Consider the following 27781-nt stretch of genomic DNA (forward strand, 5'->3'; position numbering starts at 1 on the left):
TCCTTCCTTCCTTCCTTCCTTCCTTCCTTCCTTCTTTCCTTTTCCAGTCCTGGGGCTTGAACTGAGGTGCTGGGTGCTGTCTCTGCGCCTCTTTATGCTCAAGGTTAGTGCTCCAGCGCTTGAGCCACAGTGCCACTTCCATCTCTTTCTGAGTAGTTGACTTGAGATCAAGAGGCTCATGGACTTTCCTGCCCAGGCTGGCTTCAAACCGTGATCCTCAGATCTCAGTATCCTGAATAGGTAAGATTGCATGTGTGAACTGCTGGCACACAGCTTTTGGTTCTCATTTCTGTAGTGAGGATAGCACTTCTCTTTGCATGGGAATTTGGTAATGATCCCACCGCAGAAGGCTGGTACAGAGTGAATACTAAGAAAAAAGCTCTATGTGGCTATTACTGATGATGGTATTATCTACGTATTTACTTGCAAGTATGTTTTTCAGCTAATAACCTTGGGAACCTAATAAAACCCTCTGGAGTCCCATCCTTCAGAAGATTTGCTCTTGATAACTTGTGTGTCATTATCAAAAGAACTCATAATTCCTAAAAGGTTATTTCTGTAGTGGACCTGATGAATAGGAAATATAAGCTTATGGGATCATCTGTTTAGGTCTAGAAAGAAACTGCATTTTTAAGCAGAAAATTTATTTGTCTGCACTCCCCTGAGGAAACAATGGGAAAACCAATTTCATTCAAACACTAGGCATTGGCTCCAGACCAAATAAGAATCATTGCAGCTCTGGAGGAAATAGTCTCAGCAAGTCTGAAGAAATTGGCTTTAACAAAGAAAAAAACTCTTTTGTTTTTGGCCAAGGATGGAGTATTTCTTTTTGAACTGCACATTGTCCCTACAAATAAGCTGCTTTCAATTTCAACCTCTAATCAATGGTCAACGATGTAATCATAGGTACTGACAAGGGGGACTGAAATGGAACAGGAAGCAAGAAAGAACAACTAATAGAAATGGAGAAAGAAGATGAGAGATGGAATAAAAGAGATGTACGGGACTTGGTCAAGAAGCTCAAGGTCCAAGTGCAACTGATAATATAAATTCTGTGGCTATGGTTATTAGGTATCTGTACTGTGAAACTAAGTAGCTTCATGTTTAGAGACTTTAAACAATGTATATGAATAATCTCACAGTCTCTGTAGAGGTGGGTGTCCAGTTCAGGATCTGTCACCAGGCTGCATTCCTCATGTGGTCTGGGGCTGTAGTCTCATCAGAGGGCTTGGCTGATGTGAGCACTGCCAGGATAGCTTTGGAGGGTTGCTGAAATAAGAACTTCAGTTCCCTGATACACAGGCATTCATGCAAGGGAGATCACAAAATCACAGCCCTCTTTATTAGAAGAATCCCATGAGAAGTAAGAGAGCAGGTGACTAATGGGAGGGCATTGTCTTTGTGGTCTGGTTTTGAAAGTGATGGACCATTGCTTCCATTAAACTTTGTTCATCAGCCAAACAAGTCACTAGGTTCAGCGCCCACACAAGGCAGGGGTGGCCCAGGATAGGATGTCAGGAGGCAGGAAGGAATGTTCAAGAGCCCATTAAGACTGCCTGTTAGGACTGCCCTGATGGAGTCTACACCATTGCTCAAGCTTGCCATGCAGGTCACCTTATTTTACTCCATGGTTACTGAAAAATTTATCCCCAACTAGACAAAGGGAAAATGTGGATTAAAAAAATTTCCGATATCCTACTGGAACACAAACTAATAATCCTGCTGGATCTTATGCTGATACTCTTGAGACTCCTCATAAATACCGAACAATTCATAGTTGACAAACATGCAAAGAGTTATCATCCTCTAAGGTTAGAGGTTAGCCTGCAGAAACTAATTTATTATGATTCTTACTGCCTACTAAAAAGCGGAGCCCAAATACGTTACCATTTTTATTGCTTCATGCGGATGTAATTTAATTTAGCACCTCATTTCTCTATTTCTTTCCCAACTGACTATAAATCCCAGTTACTCAAATGTTCTTAGTGACAGACAATTTGCCTTCTTGTTGGTTCCCTTCTGAATGAATGAATGAATGAAATAAAGTTTGGTACATGCTAGTACATGATTTTTATCTAAGAGCTTCTGCTTGTTCTAGAAATGCCCACAGCATACAGAGGGAATTTGCACAGCCAAACAATGATTTCAACAGGAATTAAACTTAATTTGGAAGTCAATTGTTTATAAGCTTCCTCTGCTCATATAATCTTGAAAAACTGAAGGTGCTCCTCAGGGATTCTCAGGGGCACAAGCACGAGGTTCACTAGTTCATCTTAACTAGCCAGTTCATCCACTCATGCAAGGAGATGCATGTCTATGTGAATGGAAGGGCTGTCTCATTCCAGAAGATTTGAGACCTGCCCTCGGGTATATGTGTCAAGCCTTGTGTGAATGTCTACTTATGCTCACTTATGGCAAGACTGTGTCTCTTTCCAAGGCTGCATGCCAAGACTCCAAAGATAAGTCCTCACTACCAGGACTTTCTTAACTATGTCTGCAAACTCACTTCCAGAGCTCTGCAGAAGAAAGTGCAGACAAAGTCCATGTATATGTTGTTTCCAGAAGAGAGACATTCAGAGTGTGACCATTATATACTTCAAAGCATCAAAACCCAAATGCTGTCTTTGAACTCCCCAGAGAAAGTACATGGACTCTTTGGCAGGACCACAAGGAACTGCTACATCCTGGAAGATACCAAGCCTCAGAGGGAATTGGGGATCCACAGAGTGGGCCCAAAGAGGAGCAGCAGTGGGAGGGGGCAGGGCATGGCTTTAGGTTATTGGGGTGATGGAATTGAGTCCAAGAAGGGACAGCTTAGGGCAGTGGCCATCAGTTGAATCTTGAGCCTCCTGGGGACAGACACAATTAGTTCAAGGTGACAGGCATGGGAGGCTTATAAGTCATAGACTGTAAAATTCCCCGATTGTCTATACATTCTTTCCTGAAACACATTTGTGGGGAAGCTGTCTTTCCTAAGGACTGCTCCAATGTGGGAAACCTCCCAGCTCTGCCCAAAGGCAGAGTCCTGCCATTCCTCAGGTCAGGTCTCTATATGAAGCCTCCTATAGTTCATCTTATTAAGAGATCCTTTTATTTTTTGTCAGTCTTGGGGCTTGAACTCAGCTTGGGCAGTGTCCCTGTGTGCTACACACACACACACACACACACACACACACACACAAGCAAAGAATGTGACAAAATGAACAGCAAGTGAATTTTAAGCACAAAATTACAATAAGGTTGTAAGGCAGTGTTTTTGTGATGGTTAGAGGGTATCTCCCAAGGGCTTATGTACTGGAAACTTGGTCCCCAGTTGGTGGTGCTGGGGTAGGTAAACGTGTAAAGGGGGAACCTGGTGGGAGGTACTTGGGTCAGGAGGGAATGCCCCTTGGCAAGGATTGATTCTGGTCTTGAAGAGTGGATTAGTGCTGAGAGTAGGTTGTTATAAAGCAAAGACACCCAACATAATTGCTCCTTTCTGCTCACCTGTCATATGGTAATACAGCTGGGGTGTGGGGCTTGCTAAGACATGGTGGAGGCTTGCTAGGATGATGCTGGTACCATGTGGTTTGAATCCCCCAGCTACCAGAATCACAACCCAAGTGAACTTCTTATTTTGTCATAGCAACACAACATAAACAAATTAGGGATATGGAATAGAAATACAAAATTAAGGAGTGAACAAAAGGGTGTACATTTTTAAGGTATGGGAAGAACCTGGCTGGCCATGTAGTTTAAATAGAATGAAGTATATTATTGTCTATTTATTTAAAAATGAGCAGAACAACTCTATGTTGAAATGCTATTATTTATGGCATACTGAAAATGACAAATGGGTTTCTATTTAAATTTATGATGTATATGTTTGGCCTCAACTTCAATGTACAGGTAGGGGCTCAGGTTAGATCAGGGAACGTCTGGGGTCACAGGGGCCCTTGTATATCAGGAAACAGACTTAGGGCTCAGTCAGCTACTTATGCAGCACCTGAAGCTCTCCTAAGTTCCCTTGCGCTCCAGAAGAACAGGCTGCGGTCAGTCTAGAAAGGTCAGGAGAACCCAAAAGGACAGAATGGGAGGGATCAGCTACATTGAGGCAGATTTGCTTAGCTCGGGTGTCCAGTGGCACAGGGCCACAGAAAGGCTAGTCTCATTCTCCAGCCAATCAATCTAGAATGCCTGGGAGGAGGCCCTTGGTAGGCACAACATGTTTAACTCTATGTAACCTGCTGCAAGAAAGCAAAGGAAAGCAGACCTATAATTCTGAATGACAGCTTTCAGGACTGCCCTTAGGGGACATGGCTCTACTCACTGCAAATTAATCTCACAGTCATTTCTTGATAACTAAGGGTGTATGGGAGGGACAAGCCCTTATTTGTCTGTGAGGGAAGGGAAGTGGTGGAACCTTTAAGAGGGAGGGCCCATTGGGAAGAAGTTAAGTCGTTCGCAGGGTGTTTTTGAAGGGCATTTGGATCCCAGCCTTCCTGTCTCTTTGCTTCCTAGCCACCATGAGGTGAGATGATTTCTACACAAGTTTCATAAGAGATCAAGCCATCCAGTTGTTCCTCAGCCCATCCTCTCAGCTCCTGATAATTCACAGCCAGAACTTAGAAGAGCTAGTCACAGGCTCCACGCCCTGCAGCAGTGTGTCAGGCAGTGGTCATTTTTAGTCTCTTGAATTTTATGAGGACTCTGAGGGATTGTGATTGGAGGTGCTTGCTGAAGGTCATCGAGCTGGTGTGTACATATGAAGACAGTCTGATTTCAGACTCCTCTCGTCTGTCTCGGTACACTCCCTTGTGTGGTGAGGTCACAGCTGGGACAATGTAAACTATGAAGGACTGTGTGATAGGAAAGAAAGTCTGATTATCTATGTTCTGATTATCTATGAGCTAAAAAGTACAATCTAACCAAGAAGGGTTGCTAAAACCACTTGATGATGATGACTAGTTCTGGAAGAAAATATTCACAGCGTCTCAAAGTTGGCTTTACCAATTAATTACTTATTAATTATAGAGAATAAAAAGGGAGTTTGCTACAGGGAAGCTCAGGTAGAAACTACTTTAGCCAAGAAAATAAAATTATTACAAATAAAAGGTTATATACTATAGTATGCTACGGATATGCTGTTTAGCTAAATGTAAGAAATTTTTATTTAAATCTGAGGAAACAATAAAAGGAATCTAGATGGTGAAATGTTGTACAAAATAACTGACCTAGATTCTTAAAGTTTTTAGAGTCTTCAAAAATTTCAATGGGGCTGGAAATGTAGCTCAGTGGTAGAATGCTTATGTAGCATGCATCAGGTCCTGGATCTGATATCCAGAACTGCAAACAAACAAACAAAAAACACAAACAAAAGCAGAGTTCTGTATTTTGGTTTAAAATGAAAAAGACAGAATTAAATTCAGTACATGACACTAAGTTGAATAATAGACAAGAAAAATAGCTAGGATTAATATTTTCAGAACAATGAAGGGAATCTGAATTGGTACAATATTTTAGACAATATTCCTTTACTAGTGTTAAATTTCATGGTGATATGTGTTCTAGTTCTGTAGAAGAGATCCTTGCCAAAGAATATCATGATGTCTGCAACTTCTTTTCAGATGCTTCTGATAAAAATAATTGAACAAACACATGCATGTACCATCAATACATATTTACAAAATGTGTGTGTGTGTGTGTGTGTGTGTGTGTGTGTGCATGTGGATATCTGGGAAATAACAAATACTTGAGCTTTCACAGTTCTATGCTCTCAATTTTTTTTGTAGCTTTAAAGTTTTGTCATAATCAAAACAATGCATCAAGGTAAATAAAAAATTTTGTTCTAAGATATTTGTATGGCAAAAGAATCATTATACTAGGATGTCACCTGGATGGAGATTGTATTTTTGGATAGTTACTAACAAGAAACTTTAAAAATAGAAAAGAATTAGTGTTTTGTTTTTTTTTTGCCTGTCCTAGGGTGGGGAACTCTGGGCCTGGGTGCCATTCCTGAGCTTCTTTTGCTCAAGTGGTACCATTCTACCACTTGAGCCACAGCCCTACTTCTGACTTTTTCTGGGTACTTTACTGGAGATAGGAGTCTCATGGACTTTTCCTGCCTGGGCTGGCTTTGAACTGTGATCCTCAGATCTCAGCCTTCTGAGTAGCTAGGCTTACAGGTGTTTATTATTCTAAACTCAACTTCCAGGGCAAATTAAGAAACATTTCTTAATTTTCTGATCAGTTTTGGTGTTTGGGGGTGACATTCTGGTTTTTTTGCCTCCAGCTCTGTGCTTGCAGATGTTGAATGAGTCCATTCCTCTAGCACTGTCCCCAGGATCTCTCAGCCAGAGGAGGACGTGGTAGGGTCGAGGGGGAGGGGAGAAGGAGTGAGGACATACCTCTGGATTCTGTAGAGGTGAATGGCAGTCAGGCGGCCGGGCAGGCAGGGCACGGTCGCTGCTGGAAATGTCCCATTGGTGCTCAGTGAAGGCGGGCAGGTGAGCGGCCCCTGAGAACTCTGGAAAAGTAAAGAGGGGCACAGTTGATATGGTGGGGATACTGCAGGGAAATTGTAACTCTATGTGTGTCACTGGAAGGGCTAGAATAACATGACACAGCTGCTGTGGAAAGCAGTAGTTCTGTTTTTGTAGTTTAAAAAGCAAACACCAAGGGTTGGGAATGTGGCTCAGTGGTAGAGTGCTTGCCTAGCATGCATGAAACTCAGGGCTCCACTCCTCAGTACCACATAAACAGAAAAAGCTGGAAATAGCACTGTGGTTCAAGTGGTAGAGCACTAGCCTTGAGCAAAGGAAACTCAGGGACAGTGCTCAGGTCCTGAGTTCAAGCCCCACGACTGGCAAAACACTACCACTACCAGAACAATAACAATAGCAGCAACAAGAGCAAATTGCCAGGCTCACACCTGTAATCCTAGCTACTCAGGAGGTTGATATCTGAGGATTGGCAGTTCAAAGCCAGGCCAAGCAGGGAAGTCTGAGACTCTTATCTCCAATTAACCACCAGAAAACCACAAGTGGAGCTGTGGCTCAGAGCGGGTAGAGCAGTAGCCTTGAGCAAAAAAGCTCAAGGACTGTGCCTGGGTGCTCAGTTCAAGCACCACAACTGGCCAAACCCCCGCCCCCCCATGTATGGTCTAGCAGTCTAACTTCTGGGTATACATACCTAAAAGAACAAAAAGTTAGGCTTGAATAGATATTTGTAAAACCATTTTCATAATCTAATTATTTACAATAGGCCACAGGTGGAAAAAGCACACATTGCCACTGATGGATGATCAACCCAATATGGTTTATGCATACCGTAGGATATTACTCAGTATTACAAAGAAAGGGCATTCTGAGATAAGTACCACCCCGAAGGGTTTCCCAAGTTGTCCTCAGGGCTTTAAAAGTGGATTTCTCAGAAATGGGCCTTCATTCAGACATCTGATCTCTCAGCTCCTTCCTAGCTGTGGCAGGAAGGCCATATTCAGATCAGGTGTGCAACTCTGCTGCCTGCCGCCACCCAGTTTTCTCTCCGGTTCTCGACTGCCAGCAAAACTTGCAATGTGTTCTGGCTACATTTTTCAGGAAACCTAAATTCAGAAAAAAGTATAACCAGTTCTGGAAATAAAGAGGAGACTCTCCTTGTACCATATTGTATGGTGAGTCCAGAATACATCCGGAATGAGTTATATAAAAGATTTGGAAGGCTGAAGTGCTTCACAGAGTGAACGCTCCTCCCATTTAGAAATGTAAAGAAATTGACATGGATTTAAAAATATGACTGACTCGGGAACAAAATGGCAAGGAGGGGCAAGGCTACGGGCCAACACTAAGGAAAGGATGAATATCTGGCTTGCACTCTAATCCCAGGGAGCACAGGAGTTGCCCTGTACAATAGTCCTCCTGTACCTTCATTGAGGCTGTGGTTGCAGCTCTGGCTGGCTGGGCTGGTGCCACACCCTGCGAGCACTCCAGGCAGCACTCCAGGCCAGGTGCCCTGGCCGTGACTCTCACTTACATAAAATTATACATTCACAGTCGCTGGGATTAAGAATGGAGTTGGGTGATGATGGGTATAACACAGGGATGCTTGGTGGATAACCTCAATATCCTGATTGTTAAAACTGCACTGGAGATCTGAAAGATGCCCTCATTGGGGGAGACTGGGTGACACGTATGCTAATTTCTTAAGAGTTGTATATGATGCTTTAATTATTTCAAAGTAAAACATTTAATTAACAAATACATCAATCTTCCCTACTCCTAGATACCTTTCCCTTCCCTCCCTTCCTTCCTTCTTCTTTCCTGCCTCTCTCCCTCCCTCCTTCCTTCGTTTCTTTCTTTCTTTGCTGGGATTCGAACTCAGGGCTTTGTGCTCTCTTGGTTTGTGTGCTCAATTGGCACTCTATCATACCTCCAGTCAGTCTTTTTTTTCTTCTGGTTATTTTGGAGATGGAGTCTCATAGGCTTTTCTGCCCAGACTAACTTTGAACTGAGGTACTCCAGATCCTCCTCTTGAGTGACTAGGATTATAGGCATCAGCCAAATGGTGCCTATAATGGTGACATCAGGAGAATGGTTGTTGAGGCCAGCCTGGGCAGAAAAGTCTGCAAGACTTCATCTTCAATTAACCAGCAGAATGCCAGGCTGGAGGTATGGCTCAAGTGGTGCAGTGCCAGCTATGAGCAAGCAAGCTGAGCAAGTATGAGGCCCTGAGTTCAAACCCAGATACTGACAGACACAAAAAGGAGAAAGTCTGGCTTTTAAATCTCTCTTGCTGGGCTGGGAAGGTGGCTCAGTGGTAGAGTGCTTGCCTTGCATGCCTGAGGCCCTGGGTTCGATTCCTCAGCACCACATAAGCAAAGAGAAAAAAGCCAGAAGTGGCGCTGTGGCTCAAGTGGTATAGCGCTAGCCTTGAGCTGAAGAGCTCAGGGACAGCACCCAGGCCCAGAGTTCAGGCTCCACGACTGGACCCCCCAAAAATAAATCTCTCTTGCTTCCTTGTCTTGCCATGTGCTCTCTCTCTTCTCTGTACATTCTCCTATCATGATGCCACCATGTTGTAATGTAGCCAGGGGTTCTTACCAGGGCTGGGCAGGATCCTGATACTGTTCATACACCTCCAGAACTATGTGTTAAATACCTCTTGTCTTTATAAATTACACAGCCTCAGGGGTTGCATTCTAATAACAGAAAACAAACCAATGCCCATCTATGAGAATAGTATAATTATGCAATTAGTTAGATTCTTAATTCTTTTAGTAAAAACTCACACTTTTCATTCTTTTTCCTTCTAGTATGCTTTCTTATGGCACGAAACAGATATAATATTTATGAAGTAACAAAACGAGCTCAGGACCAATTCCCATCCTATCTGATTAAAGGATTTCCTAGTGTACAAAGAGCTTCACACAATCGATAACTGGAAAGAACAACAGCCTTAGAGGACTTGTGGAAAGGAGGAAATAGGAACAGCTAAACAGGATATGAAGAAATGAACCACCTGCCACCTCTCAGGCGGTCAAAGAAGCACAAAATGAAACCGACTTTTATGTTACATAAATCTCCAATGAGATTTGCAACACTTGAAGCGAGTCTCAACCAGCCAGCGGTGGTGAGACGTGTGGAAATGGAAACGGGCACTTCCAACACTGAGGGTTGGGGGTGGGTGTGAATTGCAAAAGGCAGCTGTACCAGCGGACACTAACAATTAAATCACACATGCCCTTCGAACCACACTTTAGGACTTTTTTCCCCTACAAAAAAATTACGAGTTCCAGTAAATAAAAATGATCTACAAAAGGCTTTACCTCCTGCGTTTATTTGTGATAGTCAAGTCTAAACATCACCCATAAGGGAACAGTGGCGAAAACTCCAGCCACACTGCATTGTAATGAGCAGCGCATTTTAAATGTTTACACCTTCCTTCCTGAATCACATTGCCTCTGCAGCTTTTCCTTTAAAGCTGACTTAACATGTGGATCAAAGAAACCACAGATCAGGTCCCAGTCTCAGTGCGGTGTTCACCTTTCCTGACCTCCACAGCCACAATACAAGTCTAAGAAATCAAGGCTTGGTGGAGACGGAGGGAGCAAGTAAGCAATTTTTAGAATTCCAACAGCTCTATTAGCATTTCAAGGGCCTTTGAAGGGAGACCTGAAATCAAGCCACATCAAATAATGCTCCTATCTTCCAAGGGCCAGAGGTGGGGCTCAAGATTTGATGATGAAAAATGGAAAGCCTGGATGTTTCAAGGGGGAGGAGACAGGAGAGGACCTGTGTGCCCTTAATGCTATGACACTGGTCGAGAGAAATGTCAAGGGAGGAGGATGGAGAAAGTAAAGGTCTAGATGAGGGTTATACTGGATTCTCTCTTGGACTGTGGAGGAGACTGAGAAGAATCTAATCAGAAGTCAGGAGTACGGGGGAGTTTAAGAAGATATTCAGGAAAGGGAGGACGAGGATGGAAGAGAGAATCGGGAGCTAGAGGAAAGGAGGGTAAGAGGGAGGCGGGAGAGGGGAGTTGGGAGGAAGAAAGGGATGGAGGAAGGGAAGGGAGGGAGAGAAAATGGAATAGAAAAGAGAAAGAGGGATCTGTGTCCATAAGATCAGGGACCTGGAAGTCCCCATGTGTTCCTGGGGAGGCCTTTGGGCCAGACCTCCTGGGTGTGTATAAGCCTGTTTGGGCAAAAGGCTGGAGGTGAATTAAGCCCTTGAGACTCAGAGCTACAAGACCATGACAGAGAGAGGGCAGATGACTGCCTTCCCCTCCCAGGCAAGAGTATGCTATAGGAAAGGATGGTGCTCTGCCAGGCACCAGCAGAGCGTTGCTCTGTGACCCGTAGCCTGTGCACTTGCACGCGCACGCACACACACACAGTGTGTAGGGGCACTTGGTCTAAGGAATAATGATAGTGAGGAGATTTGTGCACACTACATCATCACGGAAAGAACCTTGCAGCTGTCCAGCAGGGTATGGGGTCAGGTCACCAAAGGGAGGCAGGGATCTCTGAAGAACTATGCATTCTCTCTAAGGCAGGGTCAGTGATTTCAGAGTATGGATGACACTGAAAGGCTGAGGTGAGACCTCTTTTTCCCTTGCCACTCCAGACATGGGGGGAAAGACAAGGTGGAAAGATAAAGCTTCATTTCTTGACATGTCTACCTGTGTTGTTTCTATATGTAATCTGCTATCCAAGAAATACTGTGCAGCTGTATAAAAAAGTGTGCATGAATAGTCACATAGAGATGATACATAGGTGGACATATATCTGGAAATCTATAGACTTTTCCAGAAATATATCCTGAACTTAGGGGAAGAAAACATGTCACAAAGGAATACAGCCTCAGCCCTTCTGTAAAATACAAGGAAACAGAATAAAGACCTACAAACAATCCTGTCTATGGATATAAAGAAAAGTGGATAGAAGGTTTAATTGTGTCCTGGCTGTCACAATCACACTGGGAAAAGACAATTATAAAAGAAAGAGTCATTTGTTACTGTTATGTACTAATTTTGTAATGAAAATAAGAAAAAGCTGTTATCAGTCAGAAGCTTTTTAGTGATAGTTTAGATAATTATTACTTTCATACTTGTTCTTTTCTGATTTTTTTTCCTCTCCTAGTCACATCATTTTTGAAAGCCATGTATTATTCTGTAATCAGAAAAATATTGACATTAAAAATTTACACAATGGGGTGCTGGTGGCTGATGTCTGTAATCCTTGCTACTCAGGAGGCTGAGATCTGAGGCTCATGGTTTGAAGCCAGCTAGGGCAGAAAAGGCTGTGAGACTTTCATCTCCAATAAACTACTCAGAATAATCCAGAAGTGGTGCTGTGGTTTCAAGTAGAGTGCTAGTGTTGGGCAGAATCAGAGAGCATCCAGGCCCTGAGTGTAAGACTCACGACCGGAAAAGAAAAAGAAAAAAAGATAAAGCAGACACATTAAGGATTTTAGGACTTTGTTTCATTCAAAAGCATCATACAGAGGGTGGAAAGGCAAGCCACACCTAGCAAACTGATCTTTTGTGATCCATAGAATGAAGACTAAAGTGGCATCCAGAATACATGCAGAAGTTAATAAGAAACAGACAATTCAGTAGAAAAGTGGAAAGGTATTGAACATGTATTTCATACGTAAGGGGACATGTGAATGGCCAAGAATCAATGGAGTTTCTCAATCCCATTAATCACCAGTGAAACTGAATTAAGAAGACAATTAGATGCCCACTGGAAAGGCTAAAATTACAAGCACCGAAAATACCAAATGTTGGCAAAGCAACCAGAGCCCTCCTACAGGGCTGGTGAGAATGAAATTAGTATGACAACTTGGAAAATCTGCACAGCAGTATCTCCCAAAGCTCAGCCTACACACTACCAAGAGATCCAGTAATTTCAGCATTTGGTACATATATAACCACAATGTCCACATGTGTGTTGAAAGGCATGGCAGCTGCTACTTACAGCAGCATTGCTCACACAGTCAAGAACTAGCCCCAGAGACAACCAATGGACCAGCTGGTTTATGAGGATCTGTGGATAAACTGAGTTAAAATCATATATTCACAAACAGCATGTTAATAGCACAGTATGAATGGATGACCTGCTGGTACATACAAGACACATACTTCAGATGGAGCATCATCAATGTGAATATCTGAAATAATTCAAAATCTGAAACTTTCCCAACATGATAGAACACCATAAATGGACAATTTCATACCTGACTTAATGTAATTGGTCATCATCAAATGCAGATATACTTACTTCCAGACTATGTGTACAAGATGCATATGAGATATAACTTCATTCTTTACATTGGGGGTCCCATCCCAGTGTAGATATGCAGATGTTCAATAAAAGAGAAATTATCCCCAAATCTGAAAACACTTCTGATCCCAAGCACTTTGGATAAGCGATATCAACCTATATTTGATTCCGTTCATGAAGTTTAAAAATAGGCAAAAGTAATTCGCAGGCTAGGGATGCTAATTGGTAGAATGAAGGGAGGAGAAAGGAGGCAGACTGAGAATAAGCACGGGCAAAGATGGTTGATTATGAAGGCATATTTAAATCTTGATTATTCACAAAGCTGTACATTTTGAATGTGTGTTTTTCTATGTGCATATTATTTTCCAATAAAAATCTATGAACCATAAGAAAGCCTTCATGTATAGCTTTTAAATAGGCTTCCACACATTATAAAAAAGCCTTTCTAGCATTTGGCTGGACATTTGCTGGCTTGTTATTGATTGTTTCATTCAGTTTGAATGTTTCTACCCACATCAACAAACCACAGTCTTTCTCTGCCTCCAATCCATTCTCAACCTAGCCTGAAAGGGCTTTAAAAGACATAAAATATATCATGGTGTCCTGTGCTTGAAATTCAATGATAGTTTCCCACTTTATTTGAATAAAAATCAAACTTACTTCAAGACTTCATTTGTCTTGTGCCTCCTGGCCATGCCCAAATCTCCAGACTTCCCTGGTGCATGGCTATCCAAGGCCAGCAATACAGGATGGGATCACCAACAGCTGCCCTATCAAGGTTCACCTGTAATCCTACTCAGGAGGCTGAGATCTAAAGATTTTTGTTTGAAGCCATCCTGGACAGATAAGTCTGTTAACTATTTTTTTTTTTTTGGTCCGGTCGTGGGGCCTGAACTCTGGGCCTGGGCGCTGTCCCTCAGCTCTTCAGCTCAAGGCTAGCACTCTACCACTAGAGCCAGAGCACCACTTCCGACTTTTTTCTTTTTTTGCTTATGTGGTGCTGAGGAATCGAACCCAGGGCCTCGAGCATGCAAGGCAAGCGCTCTACCACTGAGCCACCTTCCCAGCCCAAGTCTGTTAACTATTATCTCCAATAATCACCAAAAAGCTGGAAGGAAAGCTGTGACTCCAGTGGGAGAGTGCCTGGCCATAAGTTTTTATGATGATTTTAGTATGTCTGCATTTGATGATGACCAACAGGTCATGTAATACATGAAGTCAGATATAGAATTGTCCATTTGTGGGAGAGTGCCAGCCTTGAGCAAAAAAGCTAAGGGACAATGCCCAGGCCCTGAGTTCAAGCCCCATTACTGGTGTGCATACCGCCCCCCACGCCACATGTTTCCCAAAACCCCCCACAAAAAACTGAAGCATTCCTAATGGTATGTCTCCTCATAGCTTTGTGCAATCTGTGTACCTCAACCTGAACAAAGAGAGAATCTTGAGAGGGTCACTGTTTTGCTGGAAGCTGCCCGAAGGCCCACGTTTTAGAATGTGCAATAAAGGTTGTGGATTAAATCACACACACACACACACACACACACAACACACACACACACCCCTCCATAATGTGGTATGAAGGTCCTTCTTGGCTAATCATATCTACTTCATTTATATTTTTTAAAAAACACTGAAATAATTTTAGATATACAGAAAAGCAACAGCAGTAGTATAAAGTATTTCCTTACAACTTACAACCAAATCTTGGGCATTTGTTTTACATTCTTTCTCTGTATGAGTCAAATCTACAGGGCCTGATCAAGTTTCATCCATTGTTATCAGTTTTCTGTTGCTAACAACACAGTACCACAGACTGGGTGAGTTGGAAAGGAAAGAGGTTTATTTTGGCTGATGGGTTTTGAGGGTGTAAGGTCCAGGAGCGTACATCAGATGGGAGCCTTCTTGCTGATAGTGTAGCGTCTGACTGGATGAGAAATGAGGGGCATGGATGTGCGTATATGTCTATGTTTGGGCCTCTAATAATTCTTCACTTTGATGACTTTGCTCAATGCTGAGAAGCCCCCAAAGACCTCACCGCCAGGCCCCATAGTAGGATTAAGTTTCTACTCTCTTAATACCTCACAGTGGGGATCAAATTTCAACATATGAGCCTTGGGGCACACTCAAGCCAGTCCCAAACCACAGTACTCCTTGTCCCAACAAGGTCCTTTGCAGCAAAATGATTTTTTTTTGTTGTTCTGGTTCAGGATCCTCGATTGAATTTTATTCTCACACCTCTGTTTTCAAAAATCCTAAAGTTAGCTGAGCACCAGTGGCTCACACCTGTAATCCTAGCTTTGCAGGAGGCTGAGATTTGAGGATTGAGGTTCAAAGCCAGCCCGGGCAGGAATGGCTGTGAGACTCTTACCTCCAATAAACTTCCAGAAAACCAGAAGTGGCGCTGTGGCTCAAGTAGTAGAGTGCTAGCCTTGAGCTGAAGAGCTGAGGGACAGTGCCCAGGTCTAGAGTTCAAGCCCCACGAACGCACCCTCCCCCCCAAAAAAATAAATTCCTAAAGTTTCTCAATGTTTCATTTGAAGACTCTGGTGCACACACTTCAGTATGATGTCCCTCAGGTTGGGTCTGTCCTGTGATAGCTTCACGATAAGACTTTGTCATATGCTTTTGGTAGAAAGACCATGGAACTAACACTGTGTCCCATTGAATACAGAGAGGCATGTGACACCGATTCTGTCCATTGATTTGGTCATTTTGATTTCTTGAGTAAGATGATGTCCATATTGTTCCCGTTCTTCCAGTAAAAATTACAATGTTTTCCATTTATTGTTAATATATATCCTGCAGGCATTACTTTGTATAAATATTCCATATAAATAACCATATTTCATGGACTCTCCTCCTATTGGTTTTTTTTGTGCCAGTCCTGGGGCTTGAATTCAGGGCCTGGGCATTGTACCTGAGCTAAAAGCTCAAGGTAGTGTTCTACCACTTGAGTCACAGTGCCATACCTGGCTTTTTCTGAATAGTTTATTCAAGATAAGAGTCTCATAAGACTTTTCTCCCTGGGTTGGCTTTGAACCACAATCCTCAGATCTCAGCCTCCTGAGTAGCTAGGATCACTGGTGCCTGGTTTTCCCTGCTGGTTTTTAGCTTAATGATATACTTATTTGTAATTATTAGTACTAATTTTCTAATTCCTTCTTTCCTTCCAAAGAGAGCCTTCCCTTACCCCTATTTATTTTTCCACTCATCCATTTCTTCTTCTTTTTTTTTTTTGTCGGTTGTGGGAGCTGAACTCTGGGCCTCAGATCTGTCCCTCAGATCTTCAGCTCAAGGCTAGCACCCTACCACTTGAGCCACAGTGCCAATTCTGGCTTTTTTTTCCCTGCTTATGTGGTGCTGAGGAATCGAACCCAAGGACTTATGCATGTGAGGCAAGCACTCTACCAGTAAGCCAACTTCCCAGCCCCCATTTTTTCTTTTAAATAAACACAGAGACATATTTTTTCACTATGAATCATTATTTAATAGGTAATAATCTTTATTAGAATTATTAGTTGGACTATCAAATTTTCTCAATATTCACCCTATATGCTCTCTCATTCTTTTTTTTTTTCTTCTTTTGGTGCCAATATTGGGGCTTGAACTGAGGGCCTGGGTATTGTCCCTTAGCTTTTTCTTTTTTTTTTTTTTTTGGGTCCAGTCATGGGGCCTGAACTCTGGGCCTGGGCACTGTCCCCTCAGCTCTTCAGCTGAAGGCTAGCGCTCTACCACTTGAGCCACAGCGCCATTTCTGGCTTTTTTTTGTTTTTGCTTATGTGGTGCTGAAGAATCGAACCCAGGGCCTCCGGCATGCAAGGCAAGCGCTTTAACCACTGAGCCACCTTCCCAGCCCCCTTTTAGCTTTTTCATTTAAGGTTGGTGCTTTACCACTTGAGCCACAGCTCCACTTCTTAAGGTTAATTGGAGATAAGTATCAGACTATTTTTTGGGGGGGGGTCTGGGCTGGTTTTGAATCATGATTCCCAGATCTTAGCCTCCTGAGTAGTTAGGATTATAGGTGTCAGCAACCAGCACCCAGCTGGTTTTTGTTATTGTTGTTATTACAGTCTCAGAGATACAAATACGTCATACTTTTCTCTGATTACTATGCTTCCCCCAGCACTAACCTAACCCAGGGCCTTGCACACACCGCTTAAGTGTACTATTGTTAAGCTACATCCTACTCTCTCCACCTCCTTTTATGGCATCCATGTTTTGCTGGATAATTCCTATTATTTTTTTTAGCCAACTTAGGTTTCTCTAATCTTTCTGCTTTCATCTTTTTTTCTTGAATCTTCTTATCATCTCCTTCCCCTCATCATCCAGTACTCTGCACTATGCTCACTAGCTTAAGCTTAAGTCAATTTGTTTCTCTTGTAAAGTACCTACCTTGTTCCTATAAGAATCTCAACACACAATTGGTGAGTAAGTTAATAGAAGAGACAAAAGAACAAACAAACAAATAAAAACCAGTGGAAATTATCCAACTCTATGTAACTACCACTCCAGAGGGCTCTGTATATTAGACCAAACCTATCATGGTGTGATGATTATTATCTATACTCTATTTTTTGTTGTTATTTAAAATTACTCCAAAGGATATACTCCAGAAGATATCTATCTATCTATCTATCTATCTATCTATCTATCTATCTATCTATCTATCTATCTATCTATCTATCTATCTACAGTGTGTGTTTTGTTATAATTTGCATTTTCAATTTCTTCTTAATTGTTCATGTGATGAAAGTTGTAGCATTATATTTTAAATCTCGCCTTCATTTTTGGCTCCAAGGTACTCCTCTACTTTCTTATGAAGGTGGATGTGTGATGTACATTGCAAACTAAACCTGCCAAAATTTAGCTGAAAAGTCTATTTCTTTGCAAACCAAATCCTTTTGCAACACCCCCCCCATCTCTAATAAGAGCAATTGCACTCTTCCATTTGGCCAGGCAGAAAGATGTAGGAGTCATCTTTAGGATTTTTCTTTTCACATCCCACATCTGGCCCATCGGTGAGTTCTGGTTGGGTTCTAAATATAATTTGAAGATGGAGTCGCCCACTTCTCAATGCTCTTTGCCACAGTCCCTGTCCAAGAACCATCCCTCTCAACCATCCTCTGACCTGCTGTACTGCATCCGCCTCCTCACAGCTCTCTTGGCCTGCAGCATGGTGATATTCCTGCCCTGCAATGTGGCTCCATCTGTACTTTATCTTAATGGAGACAATAAGCATGCAAATGTATGGGTTACAGTGTGATGTTTGATATAGGCACACATTGAGTGATAAGCATTTTCATCCAATTCAGCCATTGTTTCCTTGTGGTGGAACATTCAAAATCACATCTTCTAGATGTTTTCAAATATACATCCTTACTGAATATACACCCTATTGTGCAATGGACAACCAGACCTAATATCCGCTAACTCTTTTTTTTTTTTTTTGGTTGGTGTAGTGGCTGAACTCTGGGTCTGGGCCCTGTCCCTCAGCTCTTTAGCTCAAGGATAGTGCTCTACCACTTGTACCACATTACCACTTCCAGCCTTTTCTGCTTATGAGGTACTGAGGAATCAAACCCAGGGCCTCATGCATGCAAGGCAAGCACTCTACCACTGAGCCACTTTCCCAGCCCCACACTGATCTATCTCTCTCTGTCCCATTTCCTCCCACTCCTCCTTAACCTCTTTTAAATCATGACTCCACTCTTCAGAGGGATTGACTTAGATTCTGCAGCTGAGGGAGAACATGTGATGTGGTCCTTTTTGACCTGACTTATTTCACTTACAGCATGCTGGTTGCAGTCATGTTCTTACAGATGGGGGGACCTTCATCATTTCATGGCTGAATAAATATTGCAGAATGGTCTTGTCTGATCAAGTCCTTCTCAGAACTCTCCAGTAATGTTTTCCATCATTTATGTTTCCACAGTCAAAGTCCTACCACACTTTAAAATGCTCTGAATGACATGGTACCCTGTTCAACTCTCATCCCCTACCCACTCACCCTACTTTTCCTAACATCCCCTCTGATGTTTCCTAAAATTGCCAGCATGTGCTTGCTGCATGCCTCTGTCATGGCTCCCTTCTTTTTATTATTTTTTTGGGGGGTCCGGTCGTGGGGCCCGAACTCTGGGCCTGGACAGTGTCCCTCAGCTCTTCAGCTCAAGGCTAGCCATAGCACCACTTCAGGCTTTTTTCTTTTTTCTTATGCAGTGCTGAGGAATCAAACCCAGGGTCTCATGCATGCAAAGCAAGCGCTCTACCACTGAGCCACCTTCCCAGCCCCTGACTCCCTTCTTGAGATTGTTTGTCTCCTGTCCTCTATGTCTCCTGGTCTTTTAATTATATTTTGGTGCTGGTCCTGGGGCTTGAACTCAGGGCCTGGGCACTGTGCCTGAGCTTTTTATGCTCAAGGCTAGTGCTCTACTGCTTGAGGCACAGCTCCATTTCTCTTCCTCGTTTTCTTTTAGCAAACTCTTGGTGAGGTTTCCCCAGACTTCCTGGTCTAAGTGTGTCACTCTCACATTCCTTGTACTTCAACTCTCTTCTCTGCTTTGTTTGCTCACTAACAGCCCACATACTGCATATACATCTTGTATTTATTGTCCATTTCTCCCCATCTAAACACAATTTCCTTAAGGATAGGGATTTGTCCATTGAAATGTAGTGCCTAGCGCAAAACAGGCTCACAATACAGTAAGCGTCACTTAAAAAAATTTATACACCTATGTGGCTTTTACTTTTCTTCTTTCCTTTTTTCTTTGGTTTATTCCCTTTTGTTACTGTTTTTTATTTCTATCCCCTTTGTCTTACATATAAGTTTCTCTGATTTGGGGAGGAGAAAGGGAAGCACAGAAATGATGGGACAGGGCTGGGAAGGTGGCTCAGTGGTAGAGCGCTTGCCTTACATGCCTGGGGCCCTGGGTTCGATTCCTCAGCACCACATAAGCAAAAAGAAAAAAGCCAGAAGTGGCGCTGTGGCTCAAGTGGTAGAGCACTAGCTTTGAGCTGAAGAGCTGAGGGACAGTGCCCAGGCCCAGAGTTCAGGCCCCACGACCGGACACCCCCCCCCAAAAAAAAAGAAATGGTGGGACAAAGGTTGAACTAATTCAGCACAGACCCACTAGACACTATGTTGGAAATGAACTATACAACGATGGGGGCAGGGAAGTTGAGAGAGGAAAAACTGGGAGAGAATGAGGGAGGAGGTGAAACTGTTCAAAAGGAAATGTACTCATTACCTCACTCACGTAACTATAACCCTTCTGTACATCATCTTTACAATAAAAGTTTAAAAAATGAAGTTGATGCCAAACACCAGTGGCTCACACCTGTAATCCTAGCTACTCAGGAGGCTGAGATCTGAGGATTGTGGCTTGGAGCCAGTCTGGGCAGGAACAGCCATAAAACTCTAATCATTAATTAAGCACCAGAAAACCGGAAGTGGAGGTGTGGCTCAAGTGGTAGAGCACTAGCCTTGAGCACAGACACTCAGGAACAGTGTCCAAGTCCTGAATCCAAGCCCCAGCACTGGCACACGCGAAAAATTGAAATTCAATGAGTCCCACACTTCAAAGATGACTTTTACTTTTGTCAAGATTTTCTAGTCAGTGGAGCAGTTTGCAAGATATCCATTTTCCTCTATCATTGGAATCTATGTAAAAGGTAAAATAGCGGGACCTGAGTTGCTCTTGACCCCCAAAGTTAGTAAAATTGTACATATCTTAATTGTCTCTAAGCAAATCCTATTACATTAGGTTATAGACCGGACAGTCTCTTCGGTGTCCTTATTTGCCTTTAAGCCAAGGGGCTAACGTATTTTGTATTCCAAGTTCAGTAAATGCACATGTTTTTATTAAAGCTTAATAAAAATGCAAATGGAAATATTAATAGCAAGTTAATTGAAACACTCCAAACTAGAGAAGGAATTGTGGAAGAGTTTTAAATTATTCTTAAGATGAGAGCAGAAGGGAGGAGAATGATTTTCCCAGTGTTTGGTAGACTGCTTAAGTAAGTGCCATCTGTGACACAATCAATAATTTATCTCCACATGATCAGTGTGTATGGGGTGCACATATACACATGCATAGTGTGTACATGCAAGAAAGTGTGGATGTTAACCTGTGATGTGCATATGTGTGTGTGGCACAGGTGTGGGTCCATGTGGAGATTAGAGATGATCTGGGTGCAACACTCCAAAATCAGGTGGCAGTTGATTTCATAGCTGGGCGAGAAGCATTGCAATGTCACTGCCAAGTTTAGGAGAAGTCAGAGGTGATGTCTGCATTACAAGAATACAGAGCCTTTGGGTCACTACTGTGTCCTGTGCTGTTAAAATCCTCAGGAGATTCCTTGTGCATGAGTGATCTTATTCTTTCCTTCATCAAGATGGTTTCTGTAGGCAGGTACTGGTGGCTTGTGCCTGTCATCCTATCAGGATGCTGAGGTCTGAGGATCCCAGTTCAGGAAAAATAGCTCATGAGACTCCTATCTCCAATTAACCAGTAAAAATCAGAACTAGAGCTGTGGTTCAAGTGATAGAGGCCCTGAGTTCAATCCCCAGTACTGGTACTTAAAAAAGAAAAGATGGCTTTTGCTCTCTCCTCTTTCATAGCACAACGTCAAGTCACAGCCAGCCTTTTAACGCATTTTTAAAGAGTCAAAGTTAAAAATCAGGTTATAAAATACTCTATCACTCATCTTCTCCAGTATCACTTGAGAAAGACATTAAGAGCTTTAATAGCAAAAGAGTGTAATGATTCTAAATCAACTTGATTATTATTTGCTTTCCCTTTGCTGCCCATCAAATTAGACTTTTGCCTTAAATTAATGGAGTTGGTTGAAAAAAACCATGAGTGCATCACACAGAGAAGCCCAGTGATACCAACTCCACACAGTGTAGCTATTTTCTCTAACTCAACCTGAGCTTCAATCTTTTTCATCTGATTTCCCACATCTAGTGTCATATCTGACTTGAAGGGAGTGGCTCCAAAAATTCTGTGGACTGGGGCCAGTACAGCTATGCATTTGGTGGCTGTCACACAAGGTTCCTTGGTAGGCATTCCTGGATCTCTGAGAGAATGGGCAGTTCCTCACAGAACAGTATCTGAGGGCCTGGGAACTAGCTCCTAAAGCTCTTGTGAGCTGGGACTCACAAAGGTGCTCTTCAGTATACTTCTGGCTGCGATGCACAGTCACAAAGCCAGGAATGACAGCTTGCACAGAGCAGAGAGCTCATTGAGGAAATGAGAGGCATGACAGGGAGAGACCTGCAGCTTCCGATTTGAAGATGGGTGCAGGAAGGAGCACTGTGTTTTAGGGGAGGGAGCTACGGAGATGCCACCACTTGGGGCCTAGTAGGAGATCGAAGAGTGAAATTTTGCTAACAAGAATTACAGTCTTCTCAGAATATTTTTCTTGTTTCTTCTTTCCTCCTCTCTTCCTCCTCCTCCTCCTCTTCTTCTTCCTTTCTTCCTTCCTCCTCTCCTCTTCCTCCTCCATCTTCCTCCTTCATTCTTCCTTCTTTTGTGCTGGTCCTGGGGCTTGAACTCAGGGCTTGAGTGCTCTCAGATTTTTTGCTCAAGAACAGTGCTCTACTACTTGAACCACAGCTCCACTTCCAGCTTTTTGGTGGTTAATTGGAGGTAAGAGTTGTCTCATGGCTTTTTCTGCCTGGGCTGGCTTTGAATCACGATTCTCAGCCTCCTTCCTGAGTAGCTAAGATTACAGGCATGAACCAATGGTGCTTGGCCTCTTCATTGCTATTAAAAAAATCAACTAAATGATAGACAATCTCTATAAAAACCAAGTCACACACTATGAAAAGCAAAGTCTTCCTTTGCTGGAATCTACTCCCGATAGCAGAAGAATTCAATTAAGAGCTTGTCAGGATCTGGCCAACAGCTGCTGGCACCAGGCCATCATGGAGCCCTGTTAGGATGCAGGATGCTCAGATTCAAAGGACTCCAAGCACCACCTGGTCCACTCCTGATCTTACAGATGGTAAAGCAGGTCTGGACAAGGTAAGATGACATCCCAGGGACAATGACATACACAAAGGAAAGTGGTTGTTAAAAAGGAAAACTCTGGGTTCCTAATCTGAGGGTCCAGGCAGCTAGCACACAATCCCCTTGAGTCCCTGGACAGCTTCATGGCTGAGAAAGAGAGCAGGAAAGATGCTGCTAGCCAGTGACTTCCAAGAGTGCCCCAGTGCTGCTGTAAAGGCTAAACCTCCCCAAGGACAGTGGCCCCACTTCAGAAGGCAGAAAGTAGGACAGTGAGTGGAAAAGTCAGGAGAGCAGAGCAAGAAGAGCTGACAGAAAGAAGGTAAAGATAGGGAGAGTCCAGTCAGAGGAAGAAAAGAGCCTACACGAAGGCCACAGAGGTGTCTAAAACTTGCTTTTAATGAAAAGCACTGACTACTGATTTGGGCTCCTGAATTAACTATAAACAACAGTATAGGTTGACATCCTTGCCTCCATTTTGTATCTACTTCTCTTCTATGCCCTTTGCTCTGCAGTCACTTTGCAATCACCTTGGAAACTTGGAAGCAAAGTTTGGATTAGTCAATCAAAACCAAGCAATAACTTGTCTATGACAAGGGACTGAAACTATCTCTAAGAAATGAAAAAAACCATCCACTAGCAATAGTTCCTGGCATCTTCTAACCAGTGATGACAGTGTTGGTAACAATTTCTCCAGAACCTCTCTCAAAAAAACATGGACAAAAATAATGCTCAACCAGGACTTTTAATAATTATGCATACTTCTCTCCCTGTGCCCCCAGTTCTTTGTCTATAAAACCTAAAGTTCATGTCTGTACCTAGAAGATGGGTGAAGATGAGCTGAAGTATTGTGTCCCCTTGACATGGTAGTAACTGTGTGATAAAAAATCTTTCTCTGTGAGGGAAGGGGTGGGTAGGGGAAGGATGGGTGAGAATGTTGAAAACGGTGACACAGATCAAGATATATTGCATTCATCAACTGCTTTGTTAAATGGCAACTTCTTTGTACAACTACTTAATAATAATGATAAAAAGAAAAATCAATAAAAATCTTCTCTGTCTTCCATCATGTCTTTTTATCTGGTGTGCAGAAAACACTGTATCTGGTATGTAGAATTCATGGAGTTTGGAATTGGGATCTAAAAACTCTAGTATCAGTTTTGGTGAGCCAGTCAGGAGAAAATGTACCACTTAGGTATGTACCACTTAGCCATTTGCAGCTAGTGGACCTGGCTAGAGAGGAAGTGGAAATTGGTTCTCTGTAACTGCTGGGATCATTATAATTCCTTTTTCCCCCTTGGTATGGATGTTTGAACACCAGTATAATACCTCTTTAACCATGCTCTAGCCTTTGTACTTTTTTTTATTTTCCCACTTTGACCAGTATCAGCTGTGTTTTTTTGAAAACCACTATTGGGTGAGGCAAGAAATACAAGGGAATTTAGAGGCCTTTTGAGTCCCAAAGTGCACAATTGGACCTTGTGTTTTTTGTCATTTGAACAGGCCATTTGTTCTGACAAAGAAGTTTGAAATTCTGTGATTGTTGCTTCTCTGTTGTTTGAGCTCTTTGGGACTATTTTTGGGCTTATGGTATTTGTTTTTAGACAGAAAAATGGGGAATTCTGCAGGACTAATAGTAAATAGGAAAGATTCAAGGTATGGAAACAAGGGTGTCATCTCTGTTGTAATTTCTCTAAAAAATGAAAAGCACTAAGCCTATGTTTCCCTCTAGAGAGAATTCTAACTGATCCATCTACTAAAAATGAAAAGGGGGAAAAAGCAAAAAGATGATTTGTTGAAGAGTGTATTGTGAACTAGTATAATTATTTTTGTATGTCATTTTTTGTATGTCGGTTATACTGTGTCTGTAATGATGGATTTGACAGAGGCTTAAATTCTGATAGCAGCTGCAAGAGTCTTCTTAGAGATCAAGTCTTGTTTTAGCTCCCAGGATAAAACGTCACAAAGGAATCCTAATAGAATAGTATTGGACAAAACTCAATCTGCTATTGGAATTTCTAGAAATAATTAACCACTATACTTGTGGCCCCTAAATTATAGTTTTGCATTACCTTTAGCTCATGCATGTTTTAGTCTGGGCATGCCTAATGTAAAACCTTCGCGCATGTGTGTGCATATGTGTGTGTGTGTGTGTGTGTGTGTGTGTGTGTGTGTGCGCGAGAGAGAGAGGAAAAGAGAAAGAGAAAGAGAGAGAGAGGGAGAGAGAGAGGGAGGCAGGCAGGCAAAGGAGAGAAAGAGAGAGAGAACATCTTTAGGATGATCTTTTTTTTTCCCTTGGTTTTTTTGGTCGTGGGGCTTGAACTCTGGGCCTGGCACTGTCCTTCAGCTCTTCAGCTCAAGGCTAGCGCTCTACAACTTGAACCACAGCACCACTTCTGGTTTTCTGGTGGTTTATTGGAAATAAGAGTCTCACAGATGTTTCTGTCTGGGCTGGCTTTGAACTGCAATCCTCAGATCTCAGCCTCCTCAGCAGCTAGGATTACAGGTATGAGCCACAGTCGCCTGGCTAGGATGATTCTTATTGTAAAACTAATGTAGAGACATTATTATGTCCTTCCTACCCCATCTTCCATTGGCATTTCTAAGAAAAATGATTTTCCAAAGCTCTTATCTCAACCAGGTGGAACTAAAATGAAGTCATTCAAGAATTAATCCCCATGAGGTGCTAGTGGTTCATGTCCATAATCTAGCTATTCAGGAGAATTGGAGGTTTGAAGCCAGCCAGGTTAAAAAAATCTTTAAGACTCCATGTCAAATTAACCAGCAAAATGCCAGACTGGAGGCAGAGCTAAGTGGTAGAATGCCAGCTGTGAGCAAGAAAGCCAAGGGAGAACGTGAGGACCTGAGTTCAAGTCTCAGTACTTGGTGCTCTCTCTCTCTCTCTCTCTCTCTCAAATTTAGAATTGAAGCACAAAAGAATTTCAGACAGTAATCACTATAGTCCCTGCTAATTTCTGATTGATGTGAGCACTCCTTGTGTATTATAGATAGTACATTATAGATAGTATAATACACTATTATACATTATAGTGTAACATACTATACACTATATTATATTATATAGTACAATACACTATAATACATTATAGTGCATTGTAGATAGCAAATGTCTCATCACTGATTCCTTGTCTTTTTGTTTTTTTATAAATTCAATTTCATTGTCAAGGTGATGTACAGAGGGGTTACAGTTATGTATGTAAGGTAGTGAGTACATTCTTGTCGAACTTGTTACCTCCTCCCTCATTTTCTCCCAGTTTCCTTCCTCCCAATTCCACCCTGGGTATTGTATATACATTTATCTGAATTAGGAAAGGGACAGGGAACAACAAAATGCTGAGACAAAGGACAAAGGGTGAACCAAGGCAACAGCAATACTCACAAGACAGTATGCTGGACATGAACTTTTTTGTTTTTAAATGATGGTTTTAACCTATAGATGTTGAAATTTTAATACATAAAATCTACCCTCTTTCTCTTTTTTTTTTTTTTTTTTTGGGTCCGGTCATGGGGCCTGAACTCTGGGCCTGGGCGCTGTCCCTCAGCTCTTCAGCTCAAGGCTAGCGCTCTACCACTTGAGCCACAGCGCCACTTCCGGCTTTTTACTTATGTGGTGCTGAGGAATCGAACCCAGGGCCTGGAGCATGCAAGGCAAGTGCTCTACCACTGAGCCACCTTCCCAGCCCCTCTTTCTCTTTTTTAGATCCTGGGTTTTATTATTTGGAAAAGCCTTCTCATCAAAATGCTGTTCTCTGATTATTTATTTTTTTCATAGTTTTGTAGTTATTATTACATTCACACCTCAACACAGCTGGAATTAGCCTTTGCGTATGGTATGAGACTTAGGGGATTGCTTCCATGTGGATTACCAAGTGTTACTACCCAGTTAAGTGGTCTGTCTTTCCACTAGTGATTTAAAGGTAGCCCATTTAATGTACACTATGCCTCTGATGCAATCCTCAGGATCTCAGGAGTAGGTGGCAGGCAGAAGCTGGGTGGAACAGATGAGGGTGTTGAGGCTCTGGGATTGGGTATTCCCGATGCACAGAATGGGAGCCTCCATAGAGACTGAGCTCTGCAGTTACTTTTGCACACTGTATAATCTGCACTTGTCACCAAACAGGTGTGGGCTCCTATGACCAAAATGACCTTTTGCCTGAAGCGATGATCTCTGATGATTGTTTGGAGGACCATCCAGACACAGTAAGAAAAACTTGATGTGATGGTTCTGGGGAAAGAGTTCAGGGGTAGTTCTTTCCATTGAGCACCTACAATTAAATCAAGAGCTAGGGATGGAGTGGGGGGCACAAAGCCAAGAAATGTAGCCTGTCTGAGAAGTCTCTGAGAAGAATGTGGGTGCAGCCACTGGCACCTTTGACTCAGTACGATCCAAAAGCAGAAGTAACTGGAGACCTCAGTTTCTATGGAATCTCCTATTCAGTGAGCAGCAGAAACTTAATCTCAGTTCCTTACAGCCCAAAGCCTATTGAACAGCAGAGGAAACATGAGCCTCAAGTAGCAGAGAGCTAAGGAGTGTCCTAGACTTAAAATGACCCTGCGCTTCCCTTCCAGCCTGCTTAAGGTAGAAAGGTGAGAAAGAAGCCAATGGCCCCTCTGTCTCCCAAACCATAGTTTCCAATCCTTCCTCTCCAAAGAGCAAGGAGCCAAGGCTCCTGACTGGACACAGACTGATCAAGGGCACAGGCCCTCAATGCCTATGTCCAAGAGAATTTAAAGATTTTTATTGCCAGTGATGGTACATGTCCCTAATGTTCTACTTTATGAATGGGAGTGCTCACTGCCATAATTTGGTTCCTGTCCTACCACTCTCTGTGTGTGTGTGTGTGTGTGTGTGTGTGTGTGTGTGTGTGTGTGTGTATGGTGTAGGCTAATGTCCTTATAGTCTCCAGTCCATAGGAATTGTATCTACATCTTACCTGGTAAATTCTGAGTTTCATTAAGAAATCCTTGGCTTTGAGGTTGATGAGAGTTT

At 42.6% G+C, this 27781-nt stretch overlaps 1 protein-coding gene across 1 annotated transcript in view; it reads right to left on the minus strand.

Annotated features, from left to right (window-relative positions):
- The window catches only part of Otud7a (OTU deubiquitinase 7A), an 82324-nt gene extending 75829 nt beyond the window's left edge, over positions 1–6495 (minus strand). Inside the window, exon 1 of the mRNA XM_013011901.1 lies at positions 6387–6495. The gene's annotated coding sequence lies outside the window, so the exon portion shown is untranslated. The remainder of the gene's footprint in view (positions 1–6386) is intronic.
- Between the last annotated feature and the right edge of the window lie 21286 nt (positions 6496–27781).

The sequence above is a fragment of the Dipodomys ordii genome, unplaced genomic scaffold (assembly GCF_000151885.1).
Source record: "Dipodomys ordii isolate 6190 unplaced genomic scaffold, Dord_2.0 Scaffold15, whole genome shotgun sequence".
NCBI lineage: Eukaryota > Metazoa > Chordata > Mammalia > Rodentia > Heteromyidae > Dipodomys > Dipodomys ordii.